The sequence below is a fragment of the Poecile atricapillus genome, chromosome 3 (genome assembly GCF_030490865.1).
Source record: "Poecile atricapillus isolate bPoeAtr1 chromosome 3, bPoeAtr1.hap1, whole genome shotgun sequence".
In the NCBI taxonomy this organism is placed as follows: domain Eukaryota; kingdom Metazoa; phylum Chordata; class Aves; order Passeriformes; family Paridae; genus Poecile; species Poecile atricapillus.
The window spans coordinates 31,784,043-31,796,099 of NC_081251.1; the positions used below are offsets into that span (position 1 = coordinate 31,784,043).

Below are 12,057 nucleotides of genomic sequence, written 5' to 3' on the forward strand. Positions count from 1 at the left end.
ACTTTTCCAAATGTCTATAAAGGCAAATATTAAATAAATGGCTTGCTGAAATAATGGAACAGTTGTTGGACTTCATAACACATGCATATTTTTAAAAGAAAGAAAGAAAATACTGGGAGGGGTCGTAATTTTTTTTGTTAGTTGTTTTGAAGTCTGTAACTAGAAACGCATCGTTACCAGTTTGTACTCACATCAACTTTGTATCAGAGAAAAATAAAGTTTTGTTTATATAGCATTGTTAGATAAAACAGTAACTATATAAATTTAAGAAAGCAAATAGCTTATGCCAAGTTGATGTCAATTAGCATTATGAATGACAATTTAAGGAGGATTATATGATGTATTGCAGGTTTGAAACAACTAAAAATAGAAAAGCTATACAAGCCATAAAATTTGCACAATGTACAACTTTCAATTCCAGGAAGATTAGGTTTGCAATCCTTGACTACAAATGGAGTTTCTTTCTGATTGTTGGGATAGATCTGCTGAGGCCATTATTAATACAGACAGTCCCAAGCTTTCCGAATGACTCAGACATTTAAAAATATGATATGATATGATATTTGGCTTAAAGTTGTGAAATTTTTATAAAATCATTTAATTTTTGCTTTCCATTTTCTGAGCTGGGTTCACAGTTTCCAAGTATGTTCTAGCACCTTGAGGAACTTTAAAACTGGAAACAAAGAATGCTGTATAACCAATGTGATACTAGCAATGGGGCTTTTAAAAGACAGGAAAAATCCAAGATGAATATTGTAATATGTCATATTAATGTAATATGGTCATGGGATTCCATAGTGCCTGCTGCAGAGTCCTGGTTACACTAAGTCCTTAACTCAGGGTGCTGATTTTTAACTCATTATACTAAAAAATTTCAGAGAAAATAATGTACATTGAAGATGTCATTGGGAATCATCAATAGTCCCCAAGGGCTTTAACAGCTCTGCAATTTGGATGAGCCTTTGAAAAACTCTTGATTTTCATGTTCTCATTTTCTTGTTTTGAAATAAGTCATTTTGGTTACCTCCTGGAGCTGACATCTGCAGAAAGCTCAGGTATAGCTTTCCAGCCATGCTATTGCAACAGCATCTCCTAAATGTTATGTATTTAGGAGTGTGGCTCCAGCTGGGAGCCATGTGCCAGCAGAACAGCCTGTGGTGTGCAGAAATACCTGTGTCGAGGGATGCTCCCAGGGCAGGGACTTCACTAGAATCTAGGTCCGGAGAGGGGAGGAGGGAGTCGAGGGTAGAGGTGTCCCTGTGCCATGGCTCTGCTGCTCCCACCTGAGGCTGACTGGGGTCCCTGCTGCTCCCTAGAGAAGAGATAAGGCTCAGGGGCCGCATGCCAGGACAAAGAGAGAAGCAGCATGTTCTGCTTGTGTACCAGCCAGCCAGCAGGCCAGCTAGAAAACACAGACCACCTAGAAAATACAGACCAGCTAGAAAACACAGGCTTCCAGACCTAAAGTGGCTTGAAAATACTTATATCTTTTATTTAGACATTCCTGCTGTCTTTATCCATGTGTTTCCATGACAGTGCGCAGTGCCCTGAAGAATCCAGAATACACGAGGCAAGGCATTTGCAGGTATGATACAGTAGAGCAATCAGGTGGTGAAACCTCACACTCCCTTTGCCTCCAAAGAAGTAATTACAGCTTTCTGCTGTAATGTGGCAATCAACACCAAGAAACCCCTTCAACCCAAAAAAAGCAGCCATAATGAGGGAAGGAAAAAGTGGGTAGGTGATGTGCTGGGTTCTTCATTGAGTAGAGCAGTTCTCCAGAATATGTGCAGTGCAATGACACATGGTGACACGGCAGCAGAGTATTGGTGACACTGCAGGCAGTCCTGCAGAGCCCTGCCTGCTCAGTGGGAACACAGGACTCCCGTGGCTGGCTGAGCTGGCCAACCTGCAGCACAGCAAGACATGCAGACTGGCTTCTCTCACAGCCCACAAAGCAAACAAAGGAAGGCTGGGACATGGTGGAAACTCCAAATCCTGGAGGTATAGAACACATGCAGGGAACAAGAAGCTTTGCTCAGGGAGAGCTGGGGATGTTGCTGAGTACATGGGGGTCAGAGCCACTGCATTGGACAAAGGCAGGGTCTCACGTTAATAAAAGCTCATTCATGCATTTGATTATGTTGCATAAACAAACAGAATTGTGGATTCCCTCAATTCTGCCCTGACCCTCTTGACTGAGAAGCATGGTTATGGCATAAAAGAAGTTTTGCAGGTCAAATACACTCCAGACACAGCTGGCATGGAAACACCAGAGCCAGTGGGTCTGAGCAATGCTGTGTCGAGCCAGGCTCAGTGGCAGGAATGGAGGGGTCACAGAGATTTTGAGGGCTGACCATGGAGGTCTTTCCTGAGAAAGGAAAACAGGGTGTTTTGGGAAGCTGTAATCTTTTAAAATAAGACAGCAACAATTCTGTTCAACTCTACAAAATGACTGCTATTTAAATAATTTATATAGTTCTAATAATACTCCTTGTATAGTCATACAAAGATTATTACCATTCAAGGAACAAAGCAGGACTACTGCAGTATCCAAGTCAGTAGCAGTCAGAGCAGTGTATGACCCCTTTGCCTATTATTTCTTAACAAACTGTATGTGAATTCTTGCAAAATAGTTACTATCAACTTGGTATTTGTATCTTTTTTCCTTGCTCTGAGTGGAAAGAGCAAGATCTATTTGATTATGAACAATATAAGGAGGGATGCAGTAATGAAATCTTAACCAGCTATAATTCCTGCATACATATTAAGGAAAACTTAGCTATACAGTAAAGTTATTTTACTGATAAGTATTTTCATTTTCTATAAAATTTGCTTAGAGAATTTCAAGCTACTTCTTGGAAAAGATTGAGTAATTGCCCATCTATTTCTTTGTTTATGAGTAGCAGAAAACATTTCCTACATGTGCAAGAATTCAGGTTATCACACTGCTATCCCCACAAGCCCTGAATCACATCTCTCATGACAATTTACAAGAAGCAGAATAGAGATAACTTGTATGAGACACATGGGATTTACAGCAATTAATTCTTTGGTCTATGAAAGGTTTGTCCTTCAAAAAAAATTCAGAGAGAGATTTTTTCATTCATTTGAATGGAGGAATGATCAAGACTACTGTTTTTAAAAGTTAATATGCAACTATCTAGACCTAAAAAAAGAAAGTGAGTCATGTTTTTGCAATGAAGAGCTGGATTTTCAGTGCAATTCACACAATGTAAGAAACAAAGAAGAATTTGCTGTCAACAAGCACATACTAATTATTAAGATACAAAAAGGGTGGACCAAGGCTTAGTGGGTCAAATTCTGACCTCATTTGCCTTTAGTCTTCTGAGTTTAAAGATGTTACTCTGGATTTTCATCAGCCTAAATGAGATTGAAGTCTGATGTTCTGTAAGCAAACAAAAGTGGCATTATTCATGATTTGCAGAAACCTTGTCCACAGAAGATATTGTTTAAAAATAGGCCCTGAAGGGTACTTTGTTTCCACCACTTATTGTTTTAAAGTCATTTTACAAGTGTATTAACTACATCTTCCCAAGAAGAGACATCCTGCAACACAGGTAGAAGTAATTTCTATCCTCTGCTACTTGACCAAGCAGCAGGATAAGGTAGAAATGGTATACTCTTTGGAAATCTTTTTTCTCATTAAGCACTAAAATATCTCAAGATAATATTTATACCAATACATGTCTTCTTCATTTTAATTAAGTGATGACACAGTAAATATACTGAGCAAAAGAAAGAATCAAGGTGAATATCACTGCAGTAGTTTAAATATTCCCCATTCTACAAGACTATGTTGTATTAAAAAGCCCATGGGATCTTGCTGCTGATTTGAATACAGCTGGTATTTCACTCAGAGACATCAAACAGGTGCATCAAAATGCTCCTAAACCCCTGTTAGGCTAATGAAAGACAAACCTTTGACTTTCCTTACGACTTTTCCTTACGAGCAACTTAAAGCTAGCAGGGTTTAACATCGCAGCCCTTTACACCGCAGGATGATTCTTGGGCTGCCTCTTCCATCCCAGTTGTTCATGTGTACTAAACAGAATAATTTTTGTCTGTTGCTCTCAACAGAGTAATAAGAAGCTATTGATTCTCTGTAGATTTGTTTTGGAGAAAGCCTCTCATCTCTCCTTGTTCACATACACATGCTCCCTCTCCCCCAGTGAAGCATGGATCAGGAAACCAAATGTAGCAGAAAGCTGAAGTTTTCTTTGGCAAGTTTGCCAAGAAGCCCTAATGAAAGGGGTCAGTGAAAGTCCCCATATTCCCACTGATCTACAAGCCACCATTCCCAGGACTTTCAGAGGAAAAGCCAGGGAAAGCAAAGAGCTCTCAAAGTTGCTTTTTACTTCAAGCTCCAAGCCCCAGCAGCCACACTGGGGATAGTACAACAAAGGGCAGGTCCTGAACAGACAGTTTGGTGGGCCACTGTGAAGGTCTGGCTGTGGACAGCTAATCAGAATGGGGCATAAAATTAAGGTGATTTTTCCAAGTACCCTACACCACACCAGCATCACTGGACAAGGCTTTGGAATGCATGAAGGGGTACCTCTGTCCCACAGCCCACAGGCCACCACAGAGGCAGGAGGCATGTGACGGTTTCCACTCCCAAATCGACTCTTTGACTATCACTGTTATCATCAGAAGTGTTTGTCAGAATTACAGTTCCATTTAATTTATTATCAGTGCCCCAAGAACCCAGGACCCCACATCAACACCCCTGGGGCCACCAGCCCTAGCCCCAGGATTGCTACAGCAGGGCTGGTCTCCAGCTCCACACAGCCCAGCCCTGTCCTGCCCATCCATGGAGGCCACCAAGCCCGGCCTACAGCCCATCCTGGGCTCCTCCTGTCTCCAGGAATGTGCCTGATGCCAAGGGCTGTCCCCAACTGTCTCCCTCAGGTCTCTGTTCCCCAGGGGGTTTGCCACCCCCAGTCCCCAGAAAGCAGTCATTCCTGCAGTGCCCTGACATCTATTTCCTTAATTATCTACTTAACTGCTTGTATTCACAGTTGGGATTCCCCTTTGCTCTGGTTCAAGTATTTTGAAAGCTTTTTCATTGTCATTGATCTTCATATGTGCATGTAGTAGCTTAAATTTGTGCTTTCCTTTTCCTACAGTCTATTACAAAAGCTCTTTTTGCCTTCTGCCACAGGGCAGAAAAATGCTAAAAAGGAAATCAGCCTGCTTATTCCTGAGAAAAGGACTGTAAAAAGAACAAATTCTCCCCCAGTATCTCTCTTTTACTCTTACAGAGACATCTGGTTCTCCAGTGATCTTGATTCCAAGCACTGGGATATCAGGCTCAGCAGGACTGGGAAAAAGTTTCTCTCTGAAGCTCCCCTTGAAACTTGATTAATCAACTCGGTAAGGATTAGAAGTCAAACAGCTAAAAAAAGATTGCTGTCACAGTCTTAACAGCTGGCAAACAGGAGTCTCCTGGAGTTTTCCAAGAAGCTATGGCACAAGAGACCAGGGGATATTTGGATTTGACAAATCATCCTTTACTCTGTGGTCCTGGGAGGTGGTGGGATCAACTGTGCCCACATCCTCTTCTGCTTTTCATTGGCTCACACCAAGAGAACTCTGCAGAGGTAATTCCAAGGAACCAATCCTCTGAACTCTGTAACTGAAATTTCTTAAGGGCAACATGTGAATGCAATTGTGCCTTCTTCAGGAAAGGTTCATCACACATTATACAATGTTCATAGGAATTTTCCCAGTCAATAATTGTCACACTTTGTCAAACAAACTTTCAAAATGCCAGACCCATTTATTTAATGATTACTGTCACAAATCTAATGAACTGCATACAATGGTGGCCGAAGGTGTCAACCAAATAAAAATTTTCATTGACTTCCCAGCTTTTGGTTGAAACCCTAGAACTTTTCATACTGCAATTTCAAGCAACTTGGGGGGGAAAACCCACATTATTTCAAATGAAGATTCCCTCAGAAGATTCAAAACCTTTACTCAACCTCCTAAATATTTGGCACAGCATATCCTTGCAAGCCTGAAATTATTAATCTGTTTGTTCTGGTTTCTTTTATTATGCTATTATACAAGCCTGTTGTACTTTGTCATTTGTAGCACATTACCTCAGACTTGTTCAGGTACAAAGATGGACTTCTGGGATGATCAGGGTAATGGAGAGCCTATCATATGAGAAGACAGAATGAAGAGCTTGGCTTGTTTAACTTGGCAAAATAAAGGCTGTTAAGGGATCCAGTTGCTGTGTACAAATATATCACAGAGAGAAACATCAGGGAGATGGGAGGGCCATTTCAGTTAAATGAGCATATGGCATAGATTGGCCAGAATTTAACCTATGTTAGAAACCAAAAACAGGTTCTCACACAGGGCAATGAGATTTGGGAACAATTTTCCAGTTGGAGAAACAGCAGCAAAGCTCCTAAATGCACTCACAGTGGAACTTGGTAAGTGTATGAAAGGGATTCTAAAACGTGATTCCTGCAATATTATAATAATAAATCTGATGACCCATTAGATCCTTTCCAGTCTTGAGTTCCCATATAAAGCTGTATCATGCAGATTCTGTACACTTCAATCACGCATGCTTCAAAACAAAATATGCCAGCATACTTTATATGCTTCAAGCTATTTAAAAACAAACCAAACCAAACCAACAACCCTACACAAATAGTTCAGTTTAGTAAGTGTGTTTGTTCAGGGTAGGCATAAAACCTAAGTCATTTTCTCCCCCACAATGACAATAAATTCAATAGAACCTAAATATATTACAAAATAAACATCTTTTTGTGGACAACAAACATTCAGTTGTCTACCATCAAAATTCCTGGGATTATTGATAATTAGTTCTACTTGTCATCTAGAACTGTTTAAGGTTTATTACAATTTTTATAAAATATTTTATCCATGGATTTAAAACCTTTGCAGCTGAAGTTCAACTGTAATTTATGGTATTGTGCTCTAAGCTATAAATTAATTAAGGACAAGAACATTTTTGTGCTAATGCATTTTCTGTTGGAGGGTATCCAAAAGATATAGCCAAGGGAACAGAATTATGATTGTTTCTAATTTATGTTGGTCATAGCATGAGTTGAACATATGAGAAGGAAGACTTTTTTTTAAAAAGAGTCATCTGGTTTTGGAGATACTTCATTTTTTTCCATGCTTAAAAGGTTTCTTATGCTGAGCTTGAACTAAAAACCCATGGATTTCTACAAAGAAGAAAATTTATTGGGTAAAAAAGAATTGTTTGTAAAAATCTACTTCCACCAAAAGCAGTAAATCGGTTGCATAAAAACTAATAATTTACAAAAAATTCTTCTTTCTAAATGCAACCCCACACACACACACACAGAGAGCCCCTGTGAATGGGACCAAATTATAGCCAGGATGGTACTACACATATTTGCACTTTTCTGTAGCTCCTACTTGAAATTTTGCTGAAAATACCAGCGTGGTATCTTCATATAAAGTATACTAGCTCAGTGATAGCAAATTTTACTACAACTGACTGAAGGGACATCCATACCATATGGTGTCACATTCAGGATATAAAGCTGGGGGAGGAAGAAGGAAAGGGGGGACATTTGGAGTGATGGTGTTTGTCCTCTCAAGTGACTGATGCCCATGATGGGTCCCTGCTCTCCTGAGGATGGCTGAACACCTGCTTGCCCATGGGAATTGATTAATTAATTCCTCATTTTGCTTTCCTTGCATGTGCAGCTTTCGCTTTACCTGTTAAACTGTCTCTATTTCAACCCACAAATTTCCTCATTTTTACTCTTCTGATTCTCTCCCCAATCCCACTGGGGGAAAGAGTTGAGTGGCTGTGTGGGGCTGAGTTGCCAGTTGAGATTAAACCATGACACCATTATATATGATTAAAGATTTAATCAGAAGAGACATGCATTTTTTTAAGTTCCTGATTTGCTTCAGCAGTCCATTTGACACATATACACCAAAACAGCCATGTTTCCTCCTTGAACTCCTACATTTGTCTCAAGCAAAATTAGTTCTTGATTTGAACAGAAACCATCCACATGCTTTTGGACTCTTTCACAAACAAGTTGGTCATGAGTAAATGAAAATTGATCAGTTTTCAGAAGACTGATGTTCTGAAATATTTTCTCTTACAGGGGGAAAATGTCCTTGCAAATTTTAAGAGAAAACTCAGTCCGTATTAAAAAGAAAAAGTTATATACTGTCTGACACTAGATTCTAGATTTACACATTTTTACTTCTGAGAAATTCTAATACAATCCTCATGGACCACATTATTTTGTTCATGTTTGTTTGTCAGAAACAAGAGATAGTTCCACCAAGGAATTTTCAGTCCCTGTTGTGACTGGTCAAATTATATTAGGGCCTCTGTAAGGACTGCTAGTTTCACCGCTCCTCTGAAATATTAGTGAGAAAGAGTGTAAGGACGGTCAGAAAATGTATGATATTCACTCTAGGTTTAGAGCCCTGAACAACAATTTCATATGTTGTTTTTTTTAATTCCTGTGGAAGACAAATCTATTCTCAATGCTCTCTTAGTTAGCAGATTATTTCTGTCCATTGCAGCAGCCAGAGATCATTTGCTTGGCTTTCCTTGTTCATCCACAGTTCAGGGATCTGAGCTCTGCAGGGCTCTGGCACTGGCTGCCTTCGATCCTGGTTGTGACTGGGAAGAGAGCCAGAAAGGTGAGTGACGCTGACATCTTTCAAACCCATAGAGTTCTGATAGAAAACTAGTCTATGCTCCTGTCATATTCTGGCACCTGCTGTCTTTTGCTGATTTTTGTTGCTTTACATGGGCTGTGAAGCAGTGTCCACCAACAAACAGAACGGGATGGTTCTTCACACACTGAAGAGTAGAACTACAGAATGCCTTCTCCACAGATGCAGAAGTTAACATGACTTGGAAGGAGATATTCATGGCAGAAATATTCACTTATGATTGCTAACCACATAAGGTTAGAGCAACCTCTTGAACTGAAAATAGCTGGAAACAGAGTGCTCAGGGGAAGTTTCAAATCCTTGCCATGCACTTGCTTTCCCCTGCTGGCAGTTTTCAGCTGCTAGTTTGTGTTGGTTGGTTTGTTTGCTTGCCCAGAGTGGAGCACAAATGCAATCCCCAGCTGCCACTAATTATGCTGCAGAGTTCATTGCAGCTGATTGAATTTCAGGGGTTCGCACCTTGAACCTCATTTTGGGAAAACCAGTGGTGGCTTACTACTAATTCAGTAAACATCCCTCTCTTCATCTGATTGCTTATGACAAGACGTGGAAGTAAAACTGAAGGACTTGATGCTCAGCTATTTTACATTACTGTGGCTTGGTTGGTACCCTTGAAAGCAGGCTTCTTTGTCCCACTGTAGTTCTGACATGAAAAACATACTGTTATCTTGCCAAGGATGGTTTATTGGACTGTTTTGTTCAAATACAAAAGACTTATATTTTTAGAAGCAAAATTGTAATTCATACCCTACAACAACAAAAGCCAACTGTATCCTGAGCTGAGGTACACAAAAAATTATAATACCTCCCTGCAGGTATCTGGAGCTGACTTATGTTAGTCTTAAGCCACAAAAATTTATTGCCATTACTAAGTGGTTTAAATGTGAAAGCTATTCTCGCAAAACAGTAACTAATGGGCCTGCAAATAAGAACAGAGCAGCAGGGAACTGCAAAATGTTATCTCAAAAGTACTTGCCTCACCCTTAAATGAAATCCAAAAGCAATTCTTCCCATGGACAGAAAAGAAGGGCAGAGCACATTGCTTGTTGCTGAGCATGTGAACAAATTGCATGCCATAGCAAAGATGTCACAGCACTTTTTCAATAACATTTTTAAGCTTTTGCTAATGCCTCAAGCACCTAAAATTAAAGGTGAAATATCTTGGATAGGAAGATTTTGATCTGACATATATTTAGATATTTATATTTATTGATGTAACAGTTGCTCCTCAGAAATTGTTCTGTTGAATTCGTGCTGGAGCTGCAAGCTTTTAAACAATCTGTATCCAAATTTTTGTAAAGCCAAAAAAGCTTTATCTTTATTTAAGATAAAAGTACTGGAAACATAAATTATGTCTTCAGATCTACAATTTAAAAGTGTATTGAGTTGCTTCTTAATTGGTGAACAACCTTATGTCTGAAATCATTAGCAATGTTCACGTTGCATGTCACAACTAAAATTCCATTTAAGCACATTTTTAAAATTATCTCTTCTTTCACTTAGCCATTCTGTTCAAGAATCCCTTTCTCATAGATGGGTTGGTAAAATATGCATCACTCAAAGCTCTGTAAAGAATGCAGCCTCTGCTCTGCTTTATGTCAGATTATTTCATCACCCTTGGAGAAGGATTTGAAAGGCATGTTGGCAGATGAAAGTCTCTTGGTTTGCTTTAAAAGTGTGATTTTCAAATTTTAACAAAACATGCATTGAACACAGGACATTGAAAACTTATAGAAGAAAGGGGGTGGTCATTTTTACTTCATGCTATCATTTCAGGATGGAGTTGCCTCAGAGGTTCTGCTTCACTTACAGGAGTGAGCAACTCCTGGGGCTCTAAGGCACCACCACAGTCATTCCACAGGAGAGGAATGCCAAGGAATCCATCTAGTCAGTCCTCATGAGCTGCAAATTCCAATGCTCTGCTTCTGCATGGAACAGTGTAGAAGGCCCTGCAAGGCCTGATATCCACACAACATAAGAGTTGTGTGCTCTAGTCTGCTGAAGACAAGGGCTCAAAGTGGTTCTTTGAATTTCTGTTTGGTTTGTTGGCTGTTTACAGTTTAGTTGTTGATATATCAAGAAGTTTTGGATGTTTTTTTCTGACAGAGCTTAGAATTGCCTGTATGAGTTTTTTTGTGTTACTTATTGAACTGCTGTTCAATAAAAAACAGTCCTCCAAAACCATTATGGTAAAATTAACTTTCTTTGCTGTCATTATTTTTTCTCGCTTACATGTTGCCTTTTGAAAAGGAGGTAGTCCTGTGAAATCATGTGGCAAATTGTAGCTCTAAGCACTGCTTGTCCATAAGGAACTAAGAAGACCCAATGAGGTGTTATTAGCTTTGACTCATCTGACTGAAGTATCATCTGCTGTGCTCATTAATGAAGGTAGTTCAGGTGGAAACACTGATCCCTGAGCTTTATTTAAATTGCCTGTGTTGGTTTTTCTCATCTAATGAAAACAGAAAAAGGAAAGTAGATAGTAAAAAAAGATGCACACAGAGTATATATACTAAAATAATGCCTAAGGAACTAACTCAAAAAATCACTTTAAACACGTGTCACAAATTTTTTTTCCAATGCTAGAATTTTCCAGTATTACAAGTTCAAAATCCAGTCACCCTAGCTGTAACCTTAGAGAAGTCTGATTCAATAATAATAAAGTATAGCTTTATAATGCAGAGATGCTTTATGTGATTGTTCAGATGATCCCAGGCACTTGGTGTGTTCAGATAAGTATGACATGAGGATTACATCTAAAGTAGGAGATTAAGCAGTGCCAGGGTTTGGTAATTTTGGCATGGACTAACCAGGGGTCTTCCTAGAATGGTTCAGAAGTTAGCCCTGCCTGGGGATTAGCCTAGCCAGAGTTTGGCAGCCTGAACACAGTCAACCTGTTTTGAAGTCTACATTTAATAATGCAGGTATGATCAGCCAGTGACAACAGGACTGAGGGTCAGAGAACCAGCACTGGCATTGTTTTGTGTCACCCATATATTTTTAACTCTTTCTATGTGGCTGTCAAACTGTGAGAAGTGGAAATGCAGATTTTTGCTTTACAGAACTGCAACAGAACTGCAAAGCCCTGGCTTTGGAGAGGAGGGCAAGCAAGAAACACTGAGACAGATGGCACAGTCAGATGGAATGAATTCCTGAGGGGGGAATGCAGCAGGGAGAAGAGGAACAGTGAGCATGGTAAAAATATGGGAACAGCAGCTGCCATAGCTGTTTCTACAAGAGTAAAGCAAGTTGAGCAAATTGCCTTAGGAGCCTGCCCTGTGCCCAAATCCAAAGGGAAGAGCTAAGAAGACAGCT

At 39.7% G+C, this 12,057-nt stretch overlaps 1 protein-coding gene across 4 annotated transcripts in view; it reads right to left on the reverse strand.

The window, feature by feature from the left end:
* Positions 1–12,057, reverse strand: part of FILIP1 (filamin A interacting protein 1) — a 102,061-nt gene that overhangs the window by 73,612 nt on the left and 16,392 nt on the right. For 3 of the 4 annotated variants that reach the window (XM_058834413.1, XM_058834412.1, XM_058834410.1), the window contains exon 2: positions 1,172–1,312. The exons of the other annotated variant lie outside the window; for it this stretch is intronic. The gene's annotated coding sequence lies outside the window, so the exon portion shown is untranslated. The remainder of the gene's footprint in view (positions 1–1,171; positions 1,313–12,057) is intronic. 4 annotated transcript variants of the gene reach the window in all.